Consider the following 23,660-nt stretch of genomic DNA (forward strand, 5'->3'; position numbering starts at 1 on the left):
AACTTACAGGGATGTCAATGCTTTGAGAGCAAATCTGTCAACTTGTGGCTCATCTGGACCCTTAGTTTTGTTCTTTTGCTTCTCCTCTGGACTTAACTTTTCTCACTCTCCTGTTCATTAGCATCATCACCAGCATGTGCATAAAAACATTCTATGCAGTACATAGCATTTCAGAGCCAGAGTATACAGTAGACATTAACCAACTTTCTCACTTTATGTTTAAGGAAACAGAAACTCAAAGTGTCATGTGCCTTGCTGCAGGTCATCAGAGACATGTGGGCAAATCTGAAACTTGATTCAAGGCCTTCAGCTTCCCGCTGCAGCACACTTTCCAATTCATCACTCTGCCTCAGGTAGTTTTCAACTGGCCGGCAGTTAGAAAAGTTTTGATGTAGTGAATGAATGAACCTTTAGCTAATAAGAGTTGTAGGAATGATCTATGGATGATAAAAGCCCCAGAGTCTATCTTATTATTAGGAAAAGATGTTCGACTGGACTGAGCCTGAAGCTTTGATCTGGTAATAATTTTAGAAGGGTGAGACATGAGGAGAATTGCATGGCATGGGGCTAATCTGCAGCTCTCGGGGATGTGGGAATCAGGACTCAGGAACATGGCACTACTTACCCCAAGGAAAGAGGGAATTCTCAGGGAGCCTTTGGAACTCTTAGACCTCTGTCATAAGCTGGCGGGCTTTTAGTAGCAATTCTTAACAACTAAAATCCTTTTTAGTTGCCACTCTTGTTGAGTAATTGAATATCACTGAGTCACTATTTAATAAAATATCATGCCGTATTACATTGACTTTAAACCCTGACTGTGCATGGAGTGACTGGGGAATTTAACATCTCTAAAAGTGGGCTTGAGCACCATCATTTTCATCCAGGAGTTTTCACTATACAGTCACGGTTGAGAACTACTGCTCTACCAGAAACCTTTCTTTTTTTCCTTCCCCCCCTCCTCCCTTCTGTCCTTCTTCCCCTCCTTCCTATTTTCCCCTACAGAATTGTAGCCACCCCGCTTTTGGAATGCACTGAAGTTTATTTGTTTATTTTTTAAGATTTTATTTATTTATTTGAGAGAGAGACAGAGACAGAGATAGCGAGAGAGCACAAGCTGGGAGGAGAGGGAGAAACAGGCTCCCTGCCAAGCAGAGTCCAATTTGGGGCTTGATCCCAGGACCCTTGGATCATGACCTGAGCCCCAAGGCAGATTGCTTAACTGACTGAGCCACCCAGGCACCCCTGAAATGCACTGAGATTTTAATGGAGTATCACTTGAACCTATTTGCCTTCTTAGTTATGTTTTATAGGACAGATCAGGAGAAAGCTAGAGATTCTCTTTGTAGATATTGGGGCAACGACTGGGGGATTTATAAAGTTTTATTACATAAACATATCAGTGGCTCCTGGTTCTGACACAAGTCAAAAGATTCCTCTGTAGCAAAGCAGTTTTTCTCCACTGTTGGTGAACAGTACATCCATCTCGTCCTTGGATGTCAGAAGGTGCTACCAGGGGTGTGTTGCTATTTGATGCCACTGTCAGCCACCGAGAGGAGAGGCTAGAAGGGAGAGAGGTGGCCTGGGGTTCCCAGCAGGTCCTGTGATGAGAGGGCTACTGGGTAAAGAGAACATCTCTCAAGACGGACCAGGCAGGAGAGAGCTTCTCCCTGAGGGCTAATACTATGTCTCTACAAACCAGACTGATTTGTTTTATAAATCTTTCATTTTTTCCATGTAAGTTTCCATGCATTGTCCATATATGTGTGATTATTTGCCTGAATAACCGCTTTTCCTACTTATACATCAAATATGATGGGTGTCACAACTAGGAAATCATTTGACCTGCTTTGGATGTTGCTTCCTAGATGGAGTGAAGGCAGAAGAACAGAGCATAGAATGTTAGAACTATGACATCTTGCTTAACCCCTAAGTTTATAGTTGAAGAAACTGAGGCTCAGAGAGGGAAAGTGATATTCCTAAGGTCACACAGCCAGGCCACAGCCAGAGAACATCAGACTCCAGATCGGTTGCTCTTTTGACTTCAGTTGTTCTGGGCTTATTCCGGGGTTGAGACGTAGTGCCTACTGCCAACCGCAAGGCAGTTAAGAAAGGCACAGCAGAGGAAAAACACACTGACACAACACTAGCTTGGGTAATCAAATGGAAATTTTCCAATTTGAATCAAATGCTTAGGTTTCAGAAATCTGGGATGCAAAAAATTTGAATAGGACTCCCCCCCACCCCCTAATATTAACAAGGTACTGTTGGTTACTAGCGCCCAAACAGGGGCTCAAATCAAACAGTGACAACAGGATCATATAACGGCTCCCATGAATAGGAAGTTCAAAGGCTGAAGGTAGTTTCAGGCAATTTGAGGTTAGATTAAGAGATTTTTGAGCAGAGTATTGGGTTGGCCATCCTGAGTGTGTAAGTGCCTTAAAGTGGGGCTGGGGCTACAGTTGCAGGAAGCTTGTGGTTAAAACTCATCCTCCCAGGAGCTCATTTTTGTGATAGCCTGACACCTCCAACCACCTCCAATTTTCTGCAGAAGGAGGTCGACGTTGTTTCTTTAGCTCTCTCACTGATTCTTTTTCAGATGTCTTTTTTTCTTAACATTGTCTTTTCTTGCTCACAAGTGCTGCCAGTTTTCTTAGATAGATATTTGAATGACTCGCATCTAACTGCTCACACTCCTGGTTTTCTGTATCTGCCTCAGCACCCATCACCTTGTTTATTAACACAGACCCACACCTGCTGTATCAGTTGAACTGGGGGAGCAAATGTGGAAGAAGGTGCCAAATCACAGGAGCAGCTGGCTTCACCACTTCCTACAGTAATAAATATTACTACTGAATTCTACATACCTCGACGGAACAAGAGTTCCTCCTTATGCACAATGGAAGCCGTCACTTACCAAGATATAACAGCAGCTACACGTACTGGTAGGTTTAACCATGCCAAGGCACCGTCCACCAGCTTCCAGCAATTATGACTCATTTTTTGTTTACAGACAGGTTCTTACTTACCCAGACATTGCATTCGGAAATACATGTCGCTTGTGAACTGTGCTCTTTATCCGGATTCTACTACAAGGTGTTGCATTTTGAATCTTTTTGTGAAATGCAGCTGCTGTGTCCACTGTGTGGTCCCTCTGGACCTCAGCATTACTCTTCAAGTGCTGCTTTCCCGTTTTATTTCAAACTGTTATCAAATGAATGGTAGTTTCCTTGCCTTCAAACGGAGATCGTCTTAGGAAACAAGTGGGCTACCATTATTTTATTAAAAAGTACAGATTTACATTAAAAGGCTACTGGGATTTGGTGCGAAAATCCCAATTTCGAAGCATTTGGAGGCATCTATTTTGCCCCTCCACTGATCTAAAATGAACTTGTCTAATGTTTCCCTGGCAGTGTAACAATCGCACCAAGATCCCTTCTCTTCATTTATTGAAACATCTTGAGTGCTATCTACTGGCCAAATGTGGCATTGCCTCCTACAGCCTGAGCTTCTGGTTAACTGTCCTGATCCTTTTAAGTACAACTTTGTCTAGGGACCAAGTACATACCATATGCTTTAGCACATACTGACACATACTGAGGACCTGTATTCTTGAATGATATCACTTCTAGGGCTCACTTATTGTCTTCTAGATCAGAGGACCCCTCAATTAGGAGTCATACAGTTGTAATATAAGTGAAATGTAACAGGTGGGCGCCGGCCTGCTTGTCCTTCCTTTAAATGGATGACTATCAATAGCTTAAATCTGACTCTCACTTTTCTGAGTAATGTGAATGCATGAAAATAAGCCATTCATTTAAAATGAGGTATACAGAGTCAATCAATATTCCCATGTCTTCATGTGTTTAAAAAGAAGAACAGAGAAGTTAATACAAAAATCCTTTCCAGGTAACTTGCACTATTACTAGTAAAAAGCACATGCTGATACTAATAGTACTGATCAGAACACTGGAAAGCTCACAGATAGCCAATATTTTGTGTGAGTTAAAATTTATCTGATTTATACTAACCAAACCATAGTTTCTGTCCGAGGTCTTTCCTTTTTAAGAATCTTAGCAGTTGTCTGGAGAAGTACGTCATGCTTTATTCAGGATTGCAGAAAAGAGTGTACCATGAAGAAGTGAAAAACAGTGAACCAGTGAAAGTCAATACCACGTGATTTGGGAGACACAGCCAAAGAGCCACGGGATCTTACATGCTGTGGCAAAATGAAGGATTGTCCCATTTAGGACAAATAGCTATAAAGGAAGAACCAAGGACAGGAGATCGCTACTGATTATCAAGAAATAATAAAGAGAAAGCCCTAATGGGTTGACATTAACTTAGGCAAAGGTCCAGATTATGAAGCTGTAGTTAGCAGGAAGTCCATGCAGACATAGAGACTTAACAATTTACAGGGCAATAAAATGAACTGTCTTAATTTTTAAGTTATTAAAATACAACTTGTGTGGACTTTAACTCAATTATTTTCAATTGTTGATTCAGTCATTTGGAGTTGTTTATGTCAGTTGATACCTCTGTATTCTACTTCAAATTTTAAGTTAGAAATTGAATATTCTGGATTCTGGGACTTTATGATATATGTAGTATATTCAGTTATCTGTATGTTATGAGGTAATACATATCATCAATATGTATTACCTCATTTGATTGATAGCAAAAAAAGGGAACATATGTTAAAAATACATAACTATAATTTAAAACCATTCTGTTTCAGCAATTGAATATTTAAAAAATTATATTTATAGGCACAAGCAGGAATTTCACTAATACTTATTTTTATTCGTTCCTAAATTGGACTTTCTATTTTTTTTAACCCCAGGTGCTGTACATATATTATCACATATAATTATTACAACCCTGTAAGGCGGGTAGTACCTAAAATTTGCAACGATGAGGCTGAGGAATAGAGGAATTAAGTATTTTGCCCAAGGTCACTTAACTCTTATATGACAGAAGATAGGATTTAGCCCCAGACACTCTGGAGCTTTCTCTTCTAACCATCATACAACATTATCTACTGTTTTTTACATCTTTTGGTAAAGCTCCAGACCTATCTAAAGTCTTCATTTTTTTCATTGTGACCAACAGAAATGGAGAAAGGTAGAATATAGACTGATACTACTGAAAAAGTTATAGGTACGTGTGTGCATGCGTGTGTGTGTCAATATCTGCCACAATGTCTGACATTGAGTGGGAATCCCCCCAAAACCTGTTAAATTTGAATCATGTAAATGTTGTCAACCAGAAAGGGGAAGTTCTACTTTTTTCATTTTAGTAATAACCCCTGAACCCCCTACATCCTCATCCACATTTGACAACTGTCAGATTTTAAAATTTTAAACAATTTTAATGGTGTGTAGTAAATTCTCATTGTGTTCTTAATTTGCATCTCTCTAAAAACTAATGATGATGAGGATGCTTTCATATGTTTCTTTGTTATCCATCTATCTTCTTTGGAAGAGTTAGGAACCACAATTCCCAGTGTCCTTTCCCCTATGTTGTGTGTTAGAGCTGGCCAAAGAGATCTATCTGCATGAGACCTAGAAGGCTACAGCCATTCCTCTCTCAAGGTCTTCAGCTTTTAACAGAAGGACCCAGATTGGACCCAAGAGTCCTAGCCTGGTCTCTCTCTCCTCTGTCATATCCAGCTCTTCTTTCCAAAGGCTGTGCCTGCTGGCCAGTCCCTGCCACAGGCCCCTGTCTGGGTGCTCACACAGACATCTTCCCCTAGATCACCCTATGGATTCCCCTTCATGATCCTGCTTGGCTTCTCAGAATTTCCTGACTGAATATTTTCTCTCTTTTTTTTTCTTTTTTAAGATTTTATTTTTAAGTAATCTCTACACCTGATGCGGGGCTCGAATTTACAACCTTGAGATAAGAGTAACATGCCCTACAGACTGAGAGAGCCAAGCAGCCCATCTTTGACTGAACCTTGACTGACATCGCCTTTCAGTTTTATCCCTTTCAAATTTACCCAGCTGAAAATTGGCCGCAATAGTCACAACTGGTCAATAAGCACTGAGGCCCTCAGTTTCCCTAATGTTGATTGCCTGATTATTTATTGCAAAAAAGTCTTTCTCAGGGAATACTATGCTCCTCTTTTAGCATTTAATGGAATAAATATTACTACTGAATATTTCCTGGCTTTTCCCTCCTCTGCCTGCTAAAGAGGGTTCTGCTTGGGCCTGATGATTATTTCCTCCTCTTTCCTCCCTGAAGAAAGTCCTACCTTGCCAGACTCCTTGGACCTCGGTGGCAATTCAGGAGTAAATGGTGAGAAAAGCAAAACTATAGAAGACATGAGGCAGGGCGGTTGGAGGAATTTTTCAGGAGTGGTGAAGAGAGAGCTGGAAGTAGTTTTAGTATATAAATGCAGTGGAAGGAAAAAGGGGAATTCTAAAATGTATTACATGGACTGGACAGCTTCTTCGTGGTATTCAAAATTTTAAGTTAATATTAAGAAAATAAGTTATTAAATAACATAAATAAGTTATTATATAAATAACTTGAGTTATTTTGAAATTAGCTTCAGTCCTATGGATTGGGTTCTTTAAGCTATGACCCCTCTGTGGGACTGGGCCGTGTGGCTGCAGCTTTGTAAGGGCCAAATGCATATAAATAGTCTTCAAAAATACCACATGGTCTCTAAATTGGCAGTCAAAACAATTCACTCAAATATTTCAAATTTCTCAAGACCTCAATATTTTTCTGGATCCAAAATTAATCTTTTAAGTATTATCTAAAGTGCAAAAATGTATTTCAACATCTATAAGTATTTCCCAAAGTTTATTTCACTAAACCACCTCCAAGGAATATTAGAAGATAGGAAGAAAAAATTCTGAGTTCAACCAAGTTTAGGGAAGACTAGATATAATAAAATTAAAATGATTTATTCAAGGACTATTTAAAGCCTCCCTTTTTTTTTTTTTCTTGGAAGTTTTTGAGTGCCTCTTTTGTGACTGCTGTAATCAAAATATATTTTGGGAGACACAAAGAGAATCACATAATAGCCACGTCTTCCTGCACACGAGAGAGATTTAGAGAGATTTAGTGGGTCACGTGAAAAGTCAAATGTGTCTCGATTTGTATCTCTGCATTAATCATGGGGAAGGAAAAAGTGAGAGCAAAGGTTGTGAGTTAGATTTATGTATTTGACATGGTAAGAGACCAATTTTTGTAATATCCAGTTGTATCCCTTAATTATAGTTAGCATATTTCTGCTCTGGGAAAGTTAAAATCGGTGTGGAATAGAAGTGGATGGATTTTCTTGTTTTGTTTTGCATACAGTAAAACTCCTTTGTTGTATATGGGTTCATGGATTTTGGCAAATGCATAGTTTCAGTTTCCTCACAAGTTTCTTAGTATTTTAGTTACAGGTTACTTAGTACTTCTTTGTACTTAACCCATAATCCCAAACCCTGGCAGTCACTAATTTATTTTCCACCCTAATGGCTTTCCCTTTTTTCTGGACATCAAAAAATATGTAGCCTTTGGGGTCTGGCTTCTTTCCCTTAGCAAAATGCCTATATGTTTCATCTATGCTGTTGAGTAAATAAATAGATACTTTCTGTGTTGTGTTGGACAGATGTTTTGGAATTTGTTTCTTCTGTGGAAGGATATTTAGGTTCTTTCTCATTTTTGGCAGTTATGAATAAAGCTGTATGAACATTTGTTTTTCAATTTAGCTCAGTATAAATATCTAGCAGTGGGATTAGTGGGTCATATGTTAAGTGTATGTTTAAGTTTAAAGAAAACCCAACAAAGTATTTTCATGTCTGTACCATTTTTAATTCTCAGGAACAGTGTATGACAGTTGCAGTTGCTCTACATCCACATTTGATGCTGTCAGATTTTAAAATTTTAAACAATTTTAATGGTATGTAGTGAATTCCTATTGTGTTCTTAATTTGCATTTCCCTAAAAACTAATAATGATGAGGATGTTTCCGTATGTTTATTTGCAATCCATCTATCTTCTTTGGTAAAGTGTCTGTTCAAATGTTTTGCTCGTTTTCTATCTGGTGTCTTTGATTTTATTTTTATTTTTCTATTATTGAGTTTGGGGAATGTTTATGTATCCTCAATACAAGGCTTTTGCCAGATATATGATTTACAAATATCTTTTCCTATCCTTTGGGTTGTCTTTTTATCTTGTTAACGGTGCCTTTTACAGAGCAAAAACGGTGCCTTTTAAAATTTTGAGAGTCCGAGTAATCAATATTTTCTTTTGTGTGTTGCGCTTTTGAAGTTGTATCTAAAAACTCATAGACATACCCAATTTAATACAGATTTCTCCCAGAAGAGCATTTTATAATTTTGCAAGTTATCTTTAGGTCTACGATTATTTTAAATTTTTTGCTTGTTTTAAATATAGCAGTGGGTATGAATCAAAGTTTGTTTCTTGCATAGATGTTCAATCATTCTATCACCATTTGCTGAAAGCCTTTCTCCATTGACTTGCTTTTGAACATTTGTCAAGAATCAGTTAACTGTATCTGTGCCATCTATTGCTGGCTCTCAATTCTGTTTGCTTGATCAAGGTGTCTACCCATTTGACAATACATTGGCTTGATGACTATAGCTTTAGAGTAAATCTTGTAATCCAGTAATGTGAGACCTCTGACTCTCTGTTCTTTTCTTTTTCATAATTTCAGAATGGGCTCTTCTAGTTCCTTTGTCTTTCCCTGTAAACTTTAGAATCAGCACGTCAATATCTGGAAAAAAAAAAAGCTTTCTGAGGCTGCAATTTGAATCAAAGATCAAGCTAGAGAGAAGAAATGAGGAATGGAGTTTTGGTCAGCATTTCTTTCTTTCTTTTATGGTTTTATTGAGGCACTGTATAAGTTTAAGGTGTCCAGCATAATGATTTGACTTACTTATGTCATGAAATGATTACCATAATCAGTTTAGTTAATATCCATCATCTCATATAGATAAAAAAAGAAAAGAAAAAGAAAAAAATCTGTCTTTGTAATGGGAACTCTAAGGATTTACTCTCTTAACAACTTTCGTATTACCATACAGCAGTATTATATTCATCGTGCTGTACTTCACATCTCCAGTACTAATTTATCCTATAATGGAAGTTTACAAATTTTGATTATCTTCATCCAATTCTCCCTCATTCCACCTCTAGGCAATCACAAATCTGATCTTTCTATGATTGTTGTTTAGATTCCACATATGAGTGAGATCATAAAGTATGTCTTTCTCTGACTTCTTTCACATAGCGTAATGTCTTTAGGATCCATCCATGTCATCGCAAATGGCAGTATTTCTGCCTTTTGTGGCTGAATAATATTCCATTATGTATGTGTGTGTGTGTGTGTACGTGTATGTGTGTGTAAACATTCATATAGACATACACCACAGTTTCTTTAATTAATCCCCCATTAATCCATCCATGGACACTTAGACTGTTTTCAAGTCTCAGCTTTTGTAAAAAATGCTATTTTGAACTTGGGGGTGTTGATATCTCTTAAACATCGTGTTTTCATTTCTATCGGATATATTCCCAGAAGTGAAATTGCTGGATCTTATAGTGGTTCTATTTGTAATTTTTTGAGGAACCTCCTTACTGTTTTCGATAGTGGCTGGATGTTTGGTATTTTCTTTTTGACTATTAAACAAGTTCGCCCATCTCTGAGCCTCTGTTTGCTTGTCTATAAAGTGGCAGAATGGGGAAGATGATGACTCAAGTAAAACATGGGCTACATTGTCAGCAAATTCTCCTTGTTCTGATATTCAATGGCCTAATATAATCTTTACCATGGTTTGCATTTGTTTACTGTTTAGCTGTCAACAAAGCATATCTTTCTTTTAATTTTCTTATTAATTGCCTCCTAGATCTCTATAAACCCCATGAAATAGTCTAGGCAGGAAAGAAAATGAGGCTCACATAACAAATAATTTTCCTAAATCTTCAAGAACAAAATTTTTTCCAAACCTGGAGATTGGAAACTGGCTGTTAGCAATCTGGTGTCTTCTTTTGGCTGTTTTGTGAGCTGGACAATTCTTTCTTTCTTGTCTTTACCTACTGAATGACTACAGTTCCTCCCTTTGAGGGGAGATTAAAAATCATCAATGTCCTTAAACCACTGTTTAAGGACCTAGAGGAAAGCTTAGGAAAATATAAGGAACATTTTTGTCAGTGGAGAGTATCTTTAAGCCTAGTGATCATCATTTCTTGACTGAGGCAACAAACAAACAAAACCTAAATTTTAGAGGCCCCTTCTTATTAGAAAGTGAACTCAAACACCATAGCCTGAGATTGAAAGTCGTCTACTTTTCAGCAGCAACTTATTTTTCTCAGCCTTATATTTTATACCTTTTCTTTTTTTTTTTAAGATTTTTAAAAAAATTTATTCATTCATGAGAAACACGGAGAGACAGAGAGGCAGAGACACAGGCAGAAGGAGAAGCAGGCTCCATGCGGGGAGTCTGACATGGGCCTTGATCCTGAGGATCAAGGATTCTTGATCAAGGACCCAGGATCACACCCTGGGCTGAAGGCGGTGCTAAACCGCTGAGCCACCCAGGCTGCCCTATTTTATACCTTTTCAACCTTGATTCTCATCTTCAGCCAAAGCAAATCACTACTGCTCTGAGTGCTCTGACATACAATGCTATTCCCATGCTCATTAATTTTCACTTACCTCCTCAAAAATACTACTCCCCCTTTTATTTCAAATCCATTTCAGTGTTTAAATGAAGTGAAACATCCCTAGTTTATCCATCTGGTAGTCATGTCTTGATTTCTGAGTTCCTTCCATAGGTATTTGTGAGCACTACTCATTATATGTTTCTCAAACGTTGTGGCATCTGTTAGTATCATTTTTTTTCTGAGAATGCCTTATCAGAAGCACCACCTGGCAAACTCCTTGGAGGCAGAGACTGGATTTATGTTCTTTTCTCTATATCTAGAATGTGAAAGTATGCAGTGTACTTGGCTGATATCTCTAAGTTATTAATTTATTAGAATGAACTAACTTTCAATATTTGATATACTACAATTAAATATTAAGACTTCTGGGGTGCCTGGGTGGCTCAGTTGGTTGGGTGGCTGCTTTCTGCTCAGGTCATGATCTCAGGATCCTGGGATCAGTCCTGGAATCAGGCCCCCTCCCTGATAGGGAACCTGCTTCTCCCTCCCCCAGCTTGTGCTCAATCTCTCTCTCTCTCTCTCAATTAATAAATAAAATTCTTAAAAAATAAATATATTAAGACTTCTAATATGACTTCAAATTTAAGTGTTTAGTCTGGGAAGTGTTTCGATTTGGATTGGGTTGCTTATGTAGTTCATCTCCCTGGTTCTAAATTGTCTCTTTCATTTTTTCCTCATTCTTCTTCATCTCCCCCCACCTCTTTGGCATCTGGGTGAGCTCACATGGTACTGGAGGGGTCCCTTGGGTTGGATCCTCTATGGAGGGGCTAAATTTTCTGAGACTTTAGTTATTTCATTTTTCTGATCAAACATTTCTTCTCAGCTATACCTTGTCCACTTAGGTATCTTCTTTTCTAAGTGATGTGTGTAGATAAGAAAGAGAAAGGGGATTTTGATCTGATGATACACTGACAGAATTAGGGTTAAGAATTTTTTTGAGAAGGGTATAGCCTTTGAAATCAGATAGTTCTATATTCACATCCAAACTCTCCTAGTTACATCTTTGTGACCTTGGGTGAATTGTGAAGTTTAACTAAAAGAATATATAGCATTTCCAGAACATGAAGAGCACATTCCACATTAGTTTCCTTTTTTTAAATAAGATTTTATTTATTTATTCATGAGAGACACACAGAAAGAGAGGCAGAGACATGGGCAGAGGGAGAAGATTGAGTAGGACTAGATCCCAAGACTCTGAGATCATGGCCTGAGCAAAAGGCAGATACTCAACCACTGAGCCACCCAGGTGCCCCCACATTAGTTTCCTTGTCCCTGTTTTTTCTATAGTCCTCCCCTGAGAATATAGTGATGGCTATTATTTATTTAATGTTTTAAATATGTATGTCAGAAACAGTGCTAAGGGATTTATGCACATTTTCACATAATTCTTAAAATAGTCTAACTTTCTGGTATTACTATACCATTTTTCATAAGAACAAGCAAAGACTTCATTTAAAGAACATTTTGTAGGTCATAAGATAGGGAAGTAGTCAATTTGGCATTTGAACCTCAATCTGATTACTTTTAAGACCTGGGCTTTTAGTTATTATACCATATCTTACTGGTTATGAGCACTGTGTCTCATTAGAAGTGTCATGTTTGGAGTCAAGTACAGGGAAACATTCAATATTGAGCAAATTTTGGGGGGAAGTCCTTTAAGTTGCACAGATTTTTCATCTGTCCTTCAGACCATATCACAAGGAGCATTGTCCTGTAACATTTGTTTATCATTTATAAAAGACATTTTAGTTGGGCAAGGTATGTTTATATGTTCATAGCACTCTGCTGAACTTTTTTTAAACTGATTTCCTATAGCTAATTCATCAAGAAGCTCTGTGAAGTCTTTAATGGTAATACTATTGCTGGTGTTATTTCCACTGACACTTCAACTATGGTTCAGCTTGACTCCTAAGAAGTCCACCTCTTCTAGTCACAATGGAGTGGGAGGTTGTAGGAAAGGACCTGGCTATTTGCAATAAGAGCTACTGCCTGTATGCCTACAGGCCTGCTTTTCAGGTTTCTGTTCCTTTGGGTGACCACTACGGCTGTGTTTCCCATAGCTCCTTGCAGCTGCTGACCTACCAGCCATCTCTGAAGAATCAGCCTCTAGGATCTGGCCCTTCTTGGTGGGCAGGAAAATAATTTTCCTTCTTGTGACCAACGTGCCCTGGAGATTTTCAGGCAAGGGCAGTGAGGGTTCCTAATGGCATGGTTCTCTCTTTCTACTCTTCCTTCTCCTCCTCCTTTACTTCTTTTAAATTTTGGTTTTATCATTCTCAAAGGTACACATAATTTTAAAAGTTTACTTGTTACATAAGACTTATTATTTAAAAAAAATGGTAGTCATATGTGTACCTGCTGCCTTGCTATCCACATCTTATCCACATCTCCACAATCAACCACTTCAGTCTACTACATCTGATTCACTTGGTACATATTTCTACTTATTTCAATTTTTTATTTTATTATTTTCTCCAATTCTATCTTTTCCCATCCCATTTTTCCTAAATAAAACTACTATATTGCCATTTTGTAATTTTTCCATGGTAGACATTTTATATTAACCTCTCACTATGGAAGATAAAGCTATGTAACTTTTTTAAAAAAAGATTTTTAATTTATTTATGAGAGACACAGAGAGGCAGAGACATAGGTAGAGGGAGAGGCAGGCTTCTCGCAGGAAGCCTGACTGACGTGAGACTCGGTCTCCAGACCCTGGGATCATGCCCGGAGCTGAAGGCAGATGCTGAACTACTGAGCCACCCAGGTGTCCCTCTTTTGTTTTTCTTATCCTTTTAAACCCCTTTAATATAGTTATATCAAGCATTGGTTACATATTCCATTTTTACACTGTTATGACTATTGTAAATGATTTTCATGGAAAGCTACCTGGAGGACCATGATTACTTTTTCTTTCCTATACATTTTATTTATCCTAGAATTAATAATTCCCTCATATTTTTGCTTAATTTCTAGGTACTTATTGGCAGTTCAACCATAAGCTTTTCCCCAATTGTTCAAATCTTCTGTCCATACAAAGGCAATTAGTAGTAATTCCATCTTATTTCCTTGGGGTGTCTCTCCAGGAGTCTTCTGACCTGCTCCTCTCTGCTCTGGTTCTTTCCTTGGATCTCTCTTTCTATCAGACTGAGAATTTCTTCTTTCTTGTGTTGGTCCTTCTGTTCCCTACATACCATGCCTTTCTTCCTCTTGGTTTACTCTCTTTTACCAAATAGAGCCTGTTTTCCAGTAGCTTCCTAGAAAATATGCCCAAGAGGTAAAATATTGGTGATGTTAAATACATGGAACTGTTTTGTTTTCTTTTTAATCATCAAAATGCATTAGTGTGATTGTGTTTATGTAAGCGTAGAAGCTGAAGTTGCAAGTCACTTCCCTTCAGCATTTTTTAAGACCCTGGTCTACTATCTAGCTATTTGTGTTATGGTTAAGATTTCTCAAGTCATTTTGAGTTCTAATTTTTTATTTGTGACTTTTATTTTGGATTGCATTCCCTGGATGCTTTAAATTGTTGTGTTTGTTTCCAGCATTTCATAATAACATGTCTATCTTTTTTTTTTTTAAGTTTCATTTATTTATTTTAGGAGGATGGAGGGTCAGAGGGAGAGGGATAGAATATCAAGCAGACTCCCTGCTGAGAGTGGAGCCCAACCTGGGGCTCTGTCTCACGACCCTGATATCATGACCTGAGCCAAAATCAAGAGTGGGATGTTTAACTGACTGAGTCAAGCAGGCACTCCAAGATGATGTGTCTTTAGTATGAGTTTGCATTTGCTGACTCCACTAAGCTCAGCCCCAGATTCATCCCCACCCAGCCCAAATCTTATTAGGTAAGTAATTTTCATATGTGATGTCTTTTATAATTACTATGGTTACCCCTTCAATTCCGGAAATGTATTTTCCACTTGGCCACATTACTTTCTTTAAATTATTATTATTATTATTTTTGGACAGGTAGAAGAACCTTTTCTACTGCTGCCCTTTCATTTCTGGTCAATATCTCATTTTTCAAATAGTTATACCTTTTGTAATTCTAGCACCTTACTATATTCATTTTAGGAATAGGTAACCATTTTTTTAGATGCAGCACAATTTTTAATCTTAAAATTTATTAGTATTTTCTTAATTATAAAATTGATGTATACTCATTGTAAAACATGAAGCTCAGTGAGGTTAAGTAATTTGCCCAAATTCATCCATGCAACTAGTGTCAAATCCAAAATACTTACTATATCCGTGCTATTAACTAGTCTACTATACTATTTTATTAACTTAAGCTGATTTTGTAATAAAAGAACCATGTAAATGATAATTACACATTTCTATTTTACAAATCCACCCAAATTATTCTCTTTTGGTCTTATAGATATTCAAATCCCAAGTTTATTGTAGTTATCAGCCAGCATTTTCTCAGAAGTAAACTTATTTATGAATTAATTCACCATTCAACAGATATTACATAAGCACCTACTGTGTTCCAGATTGTGTTAGATGATGGGCAATCATTAGTGAGCAAATGAGAATTATAGGATTAGAATGTTACCTTTCCCCAACCCTCAACCCCCATTTTATTTGTTTGGTTTAGGATGAGAAATTCTTGATTTCTCATTTTGGATTTTGCATATCAGTTTATCTTTACTTTTTCTACTCAGGAGAGAGATTTTTAAATGCCAAGAGCTAAGGTCTTTTGGTTCCTTTAGCTGTGACACAGAGAGACAATAAGTTTTACAGTCTCCCCAGTCGGCCAAACTCACACTAGGCCATCTACCAGCAGGCATCATCACCAGCAAGGGCTGGCTTAGGAAATCAAACAGATATCTTAAATCAACAAGTTTTTGGCTGATTCCCAGCTATAACAGGACTTGTTCCAAATCATCCTTTCACTGGTAGTCACCAGTGAAAAGTCAATGAACAACTCTGGGGTAAGTAATGGGGGAAAAGACATACGTTGAAAGGACAATGAACAATTCTAAAAAATCCGAAATCTGTTATCAACAAAAACTAACCCCTTGCAATGTTATCAGCTATTTTCATTCTCACATTTATGTACCATCTTGATATTGGAATTACTGTTTCCCCTAAAAAACTAAAATAACAAGGTACTTCTGAGTTCAGCAAATTTTGGCCTGAGGACAAAAGGAAGTAGGCTTAGTTTGTGTTATTAACTTTTTAGTTTTGCTAGTGTACGACAGGGGCTCCTCCAGTGGTAAGCATGCTGTCTTTTCCATTACCATTGTGAAGAAGTAACACAGAAATGGCTAACCGACTTTTTTTTTTTTTTTTCCTGCTGAGCAACTGTGTCAGTGTTATATTCCTCTCACACATCAACATTTGGGGAACTTGGCTTGAAGCAGTAATTTGTAACTGGTTGCTCCTCAGAAACATCCGTGGTGGATTTGAAAACTTCAGGTGCCTGGGCTCCACTCTGGATATTCTGAAAAGCTTCACATGTGAATGACTCTGTTAGGCCATCAGGATTGGGAGGCCCTGGGCAGCAGCATGAGCCTGCAAGGGCGTTTCATGCATGAATGAAGGTGCAAAAGTTAAACGCGCTGTTGTGGAGGTGCTATTAAATAAAACAATTTGGCCAGAAGGGGGTTATGTTAAAATATTTATGAAGAGGTAGGACTGGTGGATATTTTGGGTAAATTTCGAGAGCCTTGAGTGCCAGGCTCGTTTTTCTAGCTAAATTCAAAGAATATCAGAAATTACCCTTTGAAACTATTTTAATCAACAACCTCCTTTGCAAACTCTAGAAGCCACTAAAAATATAGAAGAAATCTCCCCCTAGGGGTTCCTGGCCCTCCTTTCACTATAAAACAATTGCTGAAAGTCTGCAAGCAGAGATGTAGAGATGTTGCTTGTTTTGCATGGCCTGGGGCCACGAAATCTTCCAGCCCAGCTGGGGAGCCCCAGTCAGAACAGATCGCCTTTAAATGCACAAGCAAAGCCAGGTCAAATGTTCCAGAACAGACTGAGAAACGTGAAGCCAAATATGATGAATTGTGGTGAGTAGTTGGCTGTGAGAGAATTTGGCTCCGTGTGCTTCAACACACATCGCTCAGGGAGTGGTTTGCTTGTTGATTGTTGGGTGCATTTGGAAGCACAACTCTTTCCCCTCCTACAAATATGGCCCATAGTTCTTCCATGGACTATGCGTTACTCCCCAGCAGCAACAAGGGGCCCATGAGCATAAGCATTTGGTATTGTCTGGATTGGTCACAATTAGGTGCAACCCAATTTCTGTGATATTAGCTGGAAATAACTCAATTATCCCTTTACCTCCTATAATTCACTTTTTCAATTTCCTTTATATTTCTCTGCTGTGATTCGGTGTTCTGAGCTTTCTCTTACACAGCGCAAGCTTCCAAAATCTTTCATTCTATATCATTTCTTTTTCATGTTTATTTTTAAATAGTAACTTTATTGGTGTATGTAGCACCTGGAGTGGCTCTTCCTGTGAGTGCAGAATGATTCTTATGCAGATTATTCTGATTTTCTATTATATCTAGCATTTGGTTGGGTTGTTGTGTAAAACTAAATATAGGAACATGCTATGTTTAAATTACAAGATACTTCAGCCCCTGTGACGTATTTCAGACTGTGTCCTCGAGAAGGATATTTTATTTTATTGAAAGAAATTATTTTAATTTAAGAATAAGTTGATTTGGGATACATGAATTCATAAACCTGGCGTCTACCTTTCTTAACAGCTGGAAGACTCTGGCAAGCCTTCATTTGGATCATTAGAAGTAGTTAAATATACAGTGAGCCAGATCTTGGCTATGCTTTTTTGCCCCTATGCTAATAAATGGATATTTTGGACAGCTGCTCTTTTGATAGTAGGCTTAAAAAATTACACAACATTTTAAATGCAGAAACAGAATAATTTAAAATAAAAGAAGAAAAAACTTGAGAACACAGAAGCACATGTCAAGACTAGGAAAGGAAGGGAATAAACCTAAAAAACAGTATTTAGATTTAGTTATTTTTAAAACGAGTATGATACTGTTCACATATATATATATATATTTTAATATTTGTGGTCGTTCTCAGCAGTGATTTTTAAACTGTAGGAAAGACTACATATATTTCTACATTTTTTCACATTCTCTACAGTGAGATTATATTATATTACATTTTATTTTATTTTTATTATTTTTAAGTTTTACTTATTTAAATAATCTCTATATCCAACATGGGGTTCAAACTCATGACCCTGAGATCAAGATGATATTTTATAATCAGAAAAATGCAATATTTGGTAGGTCATTAGATGTGTAAAACTTCTGCTAGATTTGGCAATCTACATAAGCACCATCCCTTACCCATGATGTTGGGGGCAGGAAGGAGGGGTCTCACTGGGCTAATACTTATCGTGGTTAGACAACCTCTAGCAAGTCATTTAAACTTCCTGAACGAGAGATTAATTACCTCTAGTCACCTAGAGCTCCACTGTCCAATATAGTAGACACTAGTCATATCCAGCCAATGAACACTTGAAATGTGGCTGGGCTGAAGTGAGATGTGTTATAAATGTAAAATGCATGCCTGGTTTCAAAGACTTAGTACAAATAATTTTTTTTATTGATAATTGTTTTTATATTGCTTACATGTTGAAATCGTATTTGATATATTGGATTAAGTAATACATTACAAATTTATTTTATGTTCTTTTTAATCTTTCAAATATGACTACTAGAAAACTTTTTTTGTAAATTGTGTTGTATTTCCATCGGGCAACATTAATTTAGAAGATGTAGGTGTTTAACTTAATGACCTTTAAAATCCTTCTAGATCAACCTTTCTATGAATTGAGAACAAGTGAATGATGTGTCAATACATTAGAGAGGATCAAGATGGAACATATCACCTTGGGGTTAGTGCAAAAGCAACCCATGAATTAAATTTTGGGGAATAGAAATAACTATTGTATAGGTGCTTGAAACTACCTGAGGAACGTGTTTGAAAAAAATTAAGCAAAATGATGGGAAAACAGGTACAAGGAAAAAAAAAAAACAAATAGTGATACCTATATCTAATACAGTAGATGCTCTTACCTGACTTCTGTTTAACTGACAAGTTTCTCTTTATCTTTAAAACATATTATATTGACTGAGGCCCCTAAGTGCACAACTTATATATCTCATGGCTAATTAGGTGGCCAGTAGTTTATGCACCTATCAACTGAATCATATACTTACCAGGGGTCACTTGTGTTGGTTCTCAAGCCTGTTTATGCCCGCTGGAGTTATTGTAATTATATAACTTGTTATTATAATTATATACCTAAGTAATTGATAAAAGATAAGTGTGAAAGACGAACAAGGGGTAGTGAAAGGGGAGGCAGGCGGGGAGATGGGGGGACTGGATGACACAATTGACGGGATGAGCACTGGGTGTTATACTATATGTTGGAAAATCAAACTCCAATAAAAACGTATACAAAAAAAAAAAAAAAAGAAACTTGTTTCTACGAAAAAATCAGTTTAATGCTTTGGAACCAATAGAGCCCAGTTGTTAAAACATGGTGTCAAGTTATATCTAAAAGTTTCTTGGGGAACTGTAAAAATCTACAAAGATTCTGTACTCACTTTGCTTCACAATGTTACTGAGATCTACGAAAAGACTGTAAATTATAGATGATGCATTTTATGAGGTAGTTTATACAAGAAAGAATGAGGAATTCTAACCACTCTTTGTAAAAAGATAACGCATCTATTTACTTTTATACATATTGAGACACGTGTTTACTGCATGTATGGAGCATTTTAGCTAATTCCCCCGCCACAACCACTTCTCAAATGTGACAATACAGCTCCTGGCCCTCGATGTCTTCTAACTTGAATTGTTCTCCCTCCCCTAGACTCTATTTTTATAAATGATTACTCCACACCCCCTCCTCTTATTCTCCCAGGCCTAAATCTGTGGCATTTTCCACAGTCCTGTCAGAAGACAAACTAAACTTCTAATTCTGGAAGCTGGAATCCATTCTCTGCAGGATCCAGCCTCAGGCTAACCCTGCAGCCTTTTTCCCTCTTAGGATCTCTGTGTTCCAGAGGGACGGAACTAGTGGTCATTGGTGGAGAAGTCCTGCAATTTCCTGTCCTTACTCATCTAACCATGCTTCTTTTGGCTGGAATATATATATATTTTAAAGATTTTATTTATTTATTCATGAGAGACACACAGAGAGAGGGCAGGGGGGCGGCTGGGTGGCTCAGTGGTTGAGCGTCTGCCTTTGGCCCAGGGCATGATCCTGGGGTCCCGGGATCCAGTCCCACATCGGGCTCCCTGCATGAAGCCTGCTTCTCCCTCTGCCTATGTCTCTGCCCCTCTCTCTCTCTCTCATTTTAAAAAGAAGATTTTATTTATTTATTCTTGAAAGACACACACACACACACACACACACACACAGAGACAGAGACAGAGACACAGGCAGAGGGAGAAGCAGGCTTCTCACTGGGAGCCTGATACGAGATTTGATCCCAGGACCCCAAGATCATGCCCTGAGTCGAAGGCAGACGCTCAACCACTGAATCACCCAGGTGCCCCTGGCTAGAATATTCTCATCCTTTCTTTAATAATCAGGGTTCTATCACATAACTACTGTGTAATTTTGAAAGCATTTCTTACCACATCTTGTGGGAAAGCATGAGGTAAAGTGTGTAATTTGCCCAACACAGTACCCAATAGATAGTGCTGTTCACCAGTGTTATCTCCTTTTCCTTTATTTTATTTTTTTAATAATAAATTTATTTTTTATTGGTCTTCAATTTGCCAACATACAGAATAACACCAAGTGCCCCCGTCAGTGCCCATCACCCGTTCACCCCCATTCTTTTCCTTTAGATGAAGGTTTCCAATTGGAAGGAATTATCCCCATAAGTCCCTTAGCTGTACTTTTTTCATGGCCTCTAGATTATATGTTAATTTTATTTGTTGACATGCAATTTGTAACTCAGTATAAGTGACAGGTGATTAGTTTCTTATCCTGACATTTATTCCCCCTTCCCTTTTTTTTAAGGTTTATTTATTTATGAGAGAGACAGCATGGGGGAGGGGCACAGGGAGAGAATTTCAAGTAGGTACCTCACAGAGCATGGGGCCGCACTCACACCTTGATCCCATGACCCATGAGATCATGACCTGAGCAGAAACCAAGAATCATCAGATGCTCAATCAACTGAGTCACCCCAGCACGCCTCACTCTTAGCTTCTGAGTAATAGAACCCTGCATTAGTGAAAACCCCCTTTTGCAGTAAGTGGTCATTTGACTAAGTTCTGTCCAAAGATGCATACACAGAAATGTATGAGACATCTGGGGACCTATACAAAAGCTGGGAGGCAAGCCATTCTATTCTGCTTCATTCATGCTTTCTGGAATGCAGATAATAGCTGAGATACACTGGCCATCTTGGGCAGGGGAAATGATCTTGAAATGTATTAAGTAATATTAAAGAAACATTCCAGATTTGTCATGTCTGACTGATGAGAAGCTCATTTCTTCCTTAGAACAACTGAATTTTGGAAACCTCTGGCAGATTTATGGAGGTGATTTTTAGGGGGAGGGTAAATGCTAAAATCCATATTCTTAAAGTATCCAGGATAAACCATGGATTACCCAGGGCTGACACTCATGGAATCACGGCAAAGGCTCCAGTAGAGTCTTCTTTATGCAGGTGCCAAACGGTGGTTGCATCTGAGATTTCTTCCACTCAGGAAGCACCTGCAGCTCCTCAAGCCCAAATGGCCCAGTGTTGGCCTTGGTTCCATGCCCAGTTGCTTTTGGTGTTGCCTTTGGCCTCCATTGCCTATTTAACAGCCATCTAATACATAATTGTATTCTGATTACCTGGAGCAGTATTTATACACCATTGGAAAAAGCCTTTAATTAACTCAGTCCCCAAACCTGGCCACTTCCATGGAAACACCTGTCAGCTGAGTTCATCTACTTCCTTCAGATTTCCACTTAGTAAGGGATACTTTTCATTAATATGGTGCTTTTCAATTTACAAATTGAAAATATACCCAGGTCCACAGAGATGTTAATGGCAAGGCCAGGGCAAAATTTATGCTTTTTGATACTAGTAGCTAATATATGTTAAACAAAGAAAACAGAATAAATATGTTCTAGTCTTAGAACCTAGACCTATATTACAATGGGGGTCACTGAGGCTTAGAGAGTTTGAATAATCTGTCCACAGTTGATGGTGTGGATCTGGGTTCAAGCCCTTATTGGTGGCTGCAGAGCCCATGGTTGTTAACTGGATACTGCTGCCTCAGTCTATCTCCTGATACCTCTAGTCCCCATCACAGCTCCATAAAGGAAGCAGAGAAGGACCTAGGATTGTAATTTGGCAAGTGAAAAATTGAGGGTCAGAAAAGATGGCCATCAGCGAAGAGCTTTAAATTATCCCTAAGTCTCCCTGCAATGAGCCTCCCGGGCTTTCGTTATTTTTAGGAAGAAGGATGAGATTCAGACCTCACATGTGGTAAGGGGATGAGTCTCTGTATCCTATGCTGGCTGGCCAGGCAAGTTCTGATGGCTGGGGGCCCTGTGTCCTACCAGCAGCTAACTATCTTTAATCAGTCCTGGTAACAAAGTAATCAGCAGGAAGTACTTAGGCTTACGGTTTCTTTTCCCTAACTGATCCATAAAGAATATTCAAATTCATAAATGTGCTTTTGACTGTCTTCCAAATAATTCCAGCGAACTAGCCAGTGTGTAAGAAGTATATTTGTTTTCCTTTTATTTGCAACTTGCAATATTATAGTTTTCACTCTGAAGGCCCATTGCATGGTGCACAGGAAATTTGGGGATGTTATATTTGTCACTTGGGTTGGCCTTGGCTTGCACACCGAGCTCATGTTCTGTATCCGGGACGCACAACTCAGGCAGTCTTGATCCTGCCCTGCAGAACTGAAGGCACATCCCGGCTGGAACAGCAGCTCTATGCTACCATCTACTGGAACTTCAGAGAATGTGCTTTCCCTGCATCTCAGAAAAAAATGTAGACCGGAATTAACAGAGAGCTAGAAAAACAGAAAGGAAAAGAAACATAACAGATATTTGTATGCAGGGAGAGAAAGCCTGAAAAGATGATTTCAGAACAAAAATGACTGTAAATAAAAGTAATGAAGTTATACTATACCTTCATTTTCTTTTCAACATTTGCTATATTCGCTGTTAAAAGTTTTGGCCTGAAATCAAATACCTGCTGTAGTACTGAATCAGACTGCTGCTGCTGAGCAGTATCTCCTGCAGATGTGCAATTTTCTTCTCGGCTAAAACCAATTTAGAAATAAGAAAGGCAATAGGGAAAAATTCTCCCAAGACTCAGCAAAGATCACAGTAAAAAGGAAATTCCAGAGATAAAATGGTGTTTGTAATCCCTAAGAATGGCTCAGAAAACATTGTACTTGCTATGAGCCTTGATTTTCCCAGAGCTGTCATCTGCTGGACCTGCAGACACTTCAGAACAAGGGACTTAACTCTTCTGAGTCCAGGCCACCGTGTACTTCAAGCTTTGTGTCTTGAGGCTTAAACTGCAGATAATTGAAAACTAAAATTACCATAATTTTAATTTTTTAGTATTTCTTTTTAAAGTAGAATCAAGTCGCAAAAAAAGTTTCACAATGAGAAAATAGAGGTATGTACCAGAGCCATGAACCGGAAGTCTCAATATTGTAAGGATAGCTATTTTGTCCCCCAATGAGATATGATTGCAATCAAGATCTTAATAAGGAGATTCTAAAACTCAGGTGAAAGAATTTAGTGCCAAGAGACGCCTGGGTGGCTCAGTGGTTAAGCATCTGCCTTCTGCTCAGGGAGTGATCCCGGGGTCCTGGGATCGAGTCCCAGCAGGCTCTCTTTGGGGAGCCTGCCCCTCCCTATGCCTGTGTCTCTGCCTCTCTCTGTGTGTCTCTCATGAATCAATAAGTAAAATCTTAAA

Source organism: Vulpes lagopus, chromosome 24 (assembly GCF_018345385.1).
Source record: "Vulpes lagopus strain Blue_001 chromosome 24, ASM1834538v1, whole genome shotgun sequence".
NCBI classification, from domain to species: Eukaryota; Metazoa; Chordata; class Mammalia; order Carnivora; family Canidae; genus Vulpes; species Vulpes lagopus.